Source organism: Panthera onca, chromosome B1 (assembly GCF_046562875.1).
Source record: "Panthera onca isolate mPanOnc1 chromosome B1, mPanOnc1 haplotype 2, whole genome shotgun sequence".
In the NCBI taxonomy this organism is placed as follows: domain Eukaryota; kingdom Metazoa; phylum Chordata; class Mammalia; order Carnivora; family Felidae; genus Panthera; species Panthera onca.
The window spans coordinates 113,112,236-113,119,264 of NC_138342.1; the positions used below are offsets into that span (position 1 = coordinate 113,112,236).

Sequence of the window (7,029 nt, forward strand, 5' to 3'; positions counted from 1 at the left end):
ACAACAATTTCAGTTCTTGCATCCAGATGCAACAGTGTCCAGAGGCATAAAAGAAGGCATTTCTCCTTCATGTACTTGTTAAGAGCAAAAGAAGAAAAAAATCTTAGAAGTAGTTCCCTGCCCCCAATAAATATTGGCCATAATAGTGCAGTGCCTGAACCAGTCAGTGGCAGGAATTACGCTACACAGATGATAAATGAAAGGGCGGGCCTACGCAGGCCGACTCCATCTTGTTCTGTGTCCTTCACCTTGACCACACCTCCTCCCCTTGAGTAACCCCCCCCCCCCACCTGCCTAACAGGACTCGGACCCTTCCCCAGCCAATCGGCTGAGGCCATAGCCATTACCTCACCAACTGCCCCTAGGCCCCAATAAAACCTTTGTCCTTTTGAAACTCTCTCCCCGGTATCTCACCTCTGCGTCGGTGCAGGTAGGGGATTGAGCTCGAGCTAGCTCGAATAAAGGCTCTTTTGCTTTTACATTGGACTCGGCTCCCTGGCGGTATTTGGGGATCACGAATTCTGGGCATAACAATAAAGTCGGTTTCTACCCAAGAAGAACAAGTCCTTTTGGCTGAGGAAGAAGTTAGCCTTTCTTGAGGTGACTGAGCATACGGAAGAGAGTGGAAGTTGGGTAATGAGAAATACTGTTAGGGCAAAATTCCAGTGATACTGGGGTGAAAACTATTTAGGTAGACAGCAGTTTCTGCTACGTTTTTGTAAGAAGCAAGGGGAAATTACCCTTCCCTTCTAAAGATACCCCAAATGGCAAATAAAATGTATTCAAATAGGAAAATATGTTATAAAATTGTAATAAATATATAAAGAAAATGAAACACGCACGAGGATGGAACCCATGGAATTTCCTGACAGAAACTCAATTCATAAAATATTAGTGTATTTTTAAAATCTAAAGTTATACCATTGCTAGTATATTTTATGAATATATATAGATTCCTACAGATTATTAATTTTAATGTTTTAAAGTATGAACAGAGATGAATATTAAGATATATCTTCTCCACAAATGCATGACTTAGAAAAATATTACTTCAATATGACAGGAAAATTAGCACAACACTGTAGAGACCAATGTCTGGACACTGGTAACAAAATGACTCGTTCAGTAAGGCTAATCCTGTTCTGTTTATCATTGGAACTATTTTGAAAGCAGAAAAAATATCAGAGCTCACATTTTAGAAGCAGAGACTGTAAATAAACATTCAAGTAAATATATAATGACCTGAATGGTGGTAAGTACTAAGAAGAGGGGAAAAAGCAAAGAGAAGGGCTTAGGGTGTATCAGATTGTGTTATTATTTTCAATGTGGTGGTTGATTAAATCCTTCTTTAGAAGATGATATCTGATCAAAAACCTGTAGGAACTAAAGAAGGAAGGCATGCGCATATCAGGGCATTTTGCACTTCAAGTGGAGACAAGTGCAAAAAATTAGAAAAAAATCAAGTGACATTTTCTAGATAAAATAAAAAAAAATGAATGCCACAACTGTTCACTTTGCAGATGTTATTTTTACTTTTTCTTAAAATTTTTATAGTCAAGACCTAGTTGTAGAAGCAAGACATAACATATAAAAATTTCACTACCTATGGAAACTTTTAGCTATATTCTTACTCTATTTCACAAAGGATATTATACCCAAAGGAAAAATAATGGCTGGATACATATTTTTATTAAACAAGGTTTCTTTCTATATTATATTCACCACGTCTAGCACTTCTTAGGCACATCTTCAGGCTTGCTACAAAAGGTACCATTTTTCAGTGACAGGTTATGAACATTCCAATAAAGAGACATGGATACATATGTGTCAGGGCTTGTAAAACATTCTGTAAGGAAAAGACATAGGATGTCTATCATAACTGAGTCACTAGAAACAGAGATTCTGCAATGGACAGAGATAATTATCCAAGTTCTAGTATAATACCTGTAGTGTGCTCCTCATAGACTCAGTTTCCTTTGAATTATTCAGAAGGTTGATTCAGAAAAATAATGCATATAATGCTTCTAAAATATGACATATGCTTAATCTATGGTTGCTATTTTTATTGTGGTATCTATTTTTCTTTTTTCTTTCCTTCTTCCCTCCTTCCCTCCCTCCCTCCCTCCCTCCCTCCCTTCCTTCCTTCCTTCTTTTTTTTTTTTTTTTTTTTTTATTTTGAGAGAGAGAGAGAACGTGAGCAGGGGAGGGGCAGATGGAAAGGGAGAAAGACAACCTTAAGCAGTCTCCCTGCCCAGTGCAGATACCGATGAAGGGCTCATTCTCATGAATGTGAGATCATGACCTAAATAGAAATCAAGAGTCAGACCGTTAACCAACTGAACCACCTAGCCACCCCATATCTATTTTTCTGTTCCATAATCAACAGGAATTTTTGAGATTAGTAAACTGTTTCCCCTATTCTCGTAAAGGCTTCAATTCTTATGCAATGGAAGGTGTTGAATGTGTACCGGTTTTTGGGAAATGCATATCGGTGTGTTTGTGTGTGTGTGTGTGTGTGTGTGTGTGTGTGTGTGACTATGTCTGTGTCTGTTTACAGATATATAAAAGCTATTCTGGTAGAGATCTCATAATAAAATATCTGAGTCAATTTTTTGATGTTTACTGACAGCTTTAAAGCTTCAACCATCCCCCTTTCCTTTGCCCCATGGCAAATAAGCTGAGAAGAAAGCATGGATGCCCTCTCCTTTGACCCAGATGGGAAGTTTAAATCACAAAGCCCATTCCCATGCCTGGCAACACTCAACCTAGCCTGCATTCTAACCATTACAAAAACTAAAAATTTCAACTGGTCTCCTTTCCCTGCTCTCTTAAGCCATCTTTTTGACCAGGTTGGGAGTCACCCTGCTCTCCTCAGAAAGCCTAATGAGCATCACTGCAACCAAACGTTGGGTGGGACCCATCGTATTTGTGCAGAGTGGCCAAAACACATCTCTTTTCGTTTCTTACTTGTTCCTGTTACGTATTTTGTTACTTACATTGTATTCAAATTATTTTTCTTGAAAGATACAAGGACCCTCATAGCTATAGCCACATTGAGATTTTGCTTCCTGCTGAACAGTATTTACATGTTACTGAGCTGCATCCTGGGTTGCCACCAACTCTTCACCACTATGAAGGCAATTGAGGTAAATATTTTTATGTTTCTTCTCATCAACCTATGTGATCGTTCTCTGGGATATATACCCAGGTCTGGTATCACAATTGCATACCCTTTGTGTATTTTTATATCTTTGTTCCTTCATTTGCAAGAATTATTTGTATATGTTAAATATTGAGCACTAATTGAACATTTCACAAGTATCTCCTCCCAGGCAATTATCTCCCTGTTAAACTGTCTCTGCTTATCTTTTGTGCAAAGGCAATTTTAATGTAATGTAAAAAACAAAACAAAACAAAACAAAACAAAACAAAACAAAACCCACAACTTCCTTACATTTATGCTACAGGGCTCCTGTGTAAGAAGTACTTCCCCGGATTACTTAACTAGGAATAATATTCTCAACATCTTGTCCTCCATTTAGAGTCCATATTTTTATTTAGTGTAAAATAAAAATCTGGTTTTATTTTTTCTCCAAATAGTGTTCCAGTTTTCCCAAGATCATATATGAAACGTATATCTTTTCTTTTATCTTGTATAGGTACTACATAAACATAGATTATCTCTTATTTCCCCATTCTGAACCATTGCTTTGTATTCTGTGGCTTCTTATTGTGTGATAATATGCAATAGAGTGAGCCCCCATCATGTTTTTCCTTTTTTCAAACATAAATTATTTAACGATCTTAATTTTCCAAAATAAAAATTTGATTTGGGCTGCATTTAGGTACTGGTTTAGTTTGTGAAGCAATTATCAGCCACTTAATCCATTGGTAAGTTAGGTATATTTTACTTATTTAGGTAGTTTTAAAAGATTACTATGGTATATTTATGTTGATAATAGTTATAAAAATTTTCTGACAGTGTTGAGCATTTCTTGTTCAGTTATTTCCTAAGATATTAGTAACTTTATTACTATTTTGGGTTATATAAGAATATTATATTCTTTTTAATTTTTTTTTAATGTTTATTTTTGAGAGAGAGACACAGAGCATGAGCAGGGGAGGGGCAGAGAGAGAGGAAGACACAGAATCCGAAGCAGGCTCCAGGCTCTGAGCAGTCATCACGGAGCCTGATGCAGGGCTCCAACTCACAAACTGTGAGACCATGACCTGAGCCGAAGTTGGGTGCTTAACCAACTAAGCCACTCAGGCGACCCTAGGAATATTATATCATATTATATTATATTATATTATATAGCACAGTAAAAGTCCATGGTTATGTACCTTATTCAGATCTAAGACATTAGATGAATGACTTTGTTTGTACCCCTGTCAATCCACATTAAAAAAAAAAAGTGAGATAAAAATAATTATAGTTATTGTTTTTTTTGACAGAAGCAAGGGAACATGGAAGAGATGGATGGAACTGTCCTTAGAGAAATGTTAGTATTGGCAACTCCAGGGTCGTACAGTGTGTCCCTGAGTCATTATTTTCCTCCTGCTCAATTTTCCTGGATTTAGATCAGAATATAGGTAATATCCAAGCAGATATTCTTTCAGTTGCTGTTCTTTTTCGGAAGACACTGAATACCACAACACCAAGAGTCATCTTTATCCTGTTGATAGCAGGGTGGGCAACTGCCCATTGGTGATGTCAAGCCCTTTAGATCAAGGCCACGGAATTCTTCCTGCTTAGAGTGGTCAGAGCATTTTATTAACTGGTAATAAGGCAATACTGAATTACATGTAATTTATATTTTGTGCCCTGTTGACCATGCCCTGGCAGGTCTTATTGCGTTTTCTGAATGTTTTCACTGGTGCAGAAAAATTCCTGTTACATTTGACCAAATATTCCCATAATCCCTTGACTATTTAAAAACATGTTGATTTTGTTATATTTTTCAGTGATGATCAAATCACCTTCAAATAATGGAAGCTTTATCTATTTCCTTTCAACCCTTTTTTTTTCTATTAATTTAGCGCACTGGTAAGTATTTTTTTTTAAATCATAACAAATTCAAACATCCATGCGTTTTCCTGACATTAAAGTGAATATGTCTAAAGTTTATTCATTACCTAGGATTTTCCTGAATATTTGGGGGATGTAGCCATTTCAAACTATAAATACCCCTTTCTCTTCTATTTTTTTTAAATACACAGTTTTGAATATTATAAAATTCCTCTCTATATTTGTACCTTAACATTTTGACTATAAATTCATCTCTTGTGAGACAGGTTCTTATGTGCCATATCCCTAAAGTTTGATCAACCATAAATTAAGTATCTAAATATGAAAGTCTAATAATATTTTATTCATAGTAATCAAACTAAGAGATAAACAGTGCAGGAGTTTCAATATGAAAATCAGTAGATGTATTTTTAGCTGCCTTAAGTATAACAAGTAAACTCAAACTGTATTGGGACATGTATTTGCACATTTCATTTTGGCTAAGCTCATAAGAAATTGTTCTAAAAGTAAAGATAATAGTGCACTCTTTTTTTAATATGTATTTATTTTTGAGAGACAGAGACAGAGTGCAAATGGGGAGGGGCAGAGAGAGAGGGATAGAGATCTGAAGCAGGTTCCAGTCTCTAAGCTGTCAACATGTATCCTGATGTGGGGCTGAAACTCACAAACCATGAGTTCATGACCTGAATGGAGGACAGATGCTTAACCCGGAACCACCTAGGTGCCCCGATAATAGTGCTATTTTTTGTGTAAAGTTAAAATCAGAATTAAAACTGTTGAAAATTACTTTTTGTTTTTTTACCACCTCTTGTGATTGTGACTAGTTGCATATATACAATTCAGTAAAATCACATGATAAAGAACATGTCTTTTGTCTTAAAAATTCCGTGTAATTGTAAATGTTCTTTTAAATGTACTTTCAAATGGCCTAACAAGGTTTCTTATGATGTCAATTGAAAATGCTCTTGTAAATGTTGATTTCTGAAGTTCACAAAAATAGATTTTGAATGCTCTTGCAAATATCCTTGTGATTTGGATTTAGTGATCAGGAGAATGAAAATGTTAGGATTTCACTTTACTAGATTTTATCCTATATAGTTATAAGTCCTACTGTGAAACAAACTTAGTAATTTATGATACAAAGAATTTACCTGTGTGTGTATGTGTGTGTGTGTGTGTGTGTGTGTGTGTGTGCGCGCGTGTGCTTAGAATTAAAATCTCTTTGGAAAGAAATGATTGCATAATAAATAAAATTCAAAATCATATAATCATGTACAATAAATGTAAGATGAAACTAAAGAAGAAAAATATCAAGATAGATTTAAGAAAGAGTTAGGGGTTGGGCTGAATACTCAAAGGTGTGAAAAATTAGAGAAGAAGATGAAACGTTGAAGTAATTGTAGATAATTTTTGTGCTTTCATACTGCATTAATCTAAGAATATCTTAAAGTCTTATTAAGTCTCTTTAATAATGTTTATTACACTAACAAGGTATTTTAACTGTTACTGTCTTAGTGGACAGAGACCATTTCTGTCTTCTTTCTCTTCTTTTTCTTCTCAAGTGGACGATCTATAAATTATCCATTTATCACCTTCTTAAATGAATCATATCAAAGATTTAATAACTTCTTGGTTTCATAATCTTCTTCATGTGATCTTTCTTGATATTCAAATGTAATAGGAGCATAACAAAACAAGATGTTAACAACTGTTAACAACTCTCCCTGCATTAAGCTGTATTAACATAAGCCCTTTATCCTGATTATACCAGATGTCTTTCCTAGTGGACTTGTGTTGGCTTCCTTGGCCTCCTTGATTTAATTTTCAGATATATAAGACATTAAACGTTGGCTAATATAGCAATAACAGTGGAAACATCAGTACACCTGGTCATTGCCTTCAAATTGTGTATCTCTACTGAGAAGAATGTAAAACAACTATGGAAGGAGCGTGGTCCAAACTTATACAAAGTCTTAGTGGATTAGGAGACACTTTTCCCA

At 35.4% G+C, this 7,029-nt stretch overlaps 1 long non-coding RNA gene across 1 annotated transcript; it reads left to right on the top strand.

The window, feature by feature from the left end:
- The first annotated feature begins 235 nt into the window (after positions 1 to 235).
- LOC132693262 (uncharacterized) lies at positions 236 to 4,607 on the top strand. The gene is made up of 3 exons (XR_009616687.3): positions 236 to 430; positions 3,025 to 3,146; positions 4,456 to 4,607. It is a non-coding gene; the product is annotated as an uncharacterized LOC132693262 (long non-coding RNA).
- The last annotated feature ends 2,422 nt before the right edge of the window (positions 4,608 to 7,029 follow it).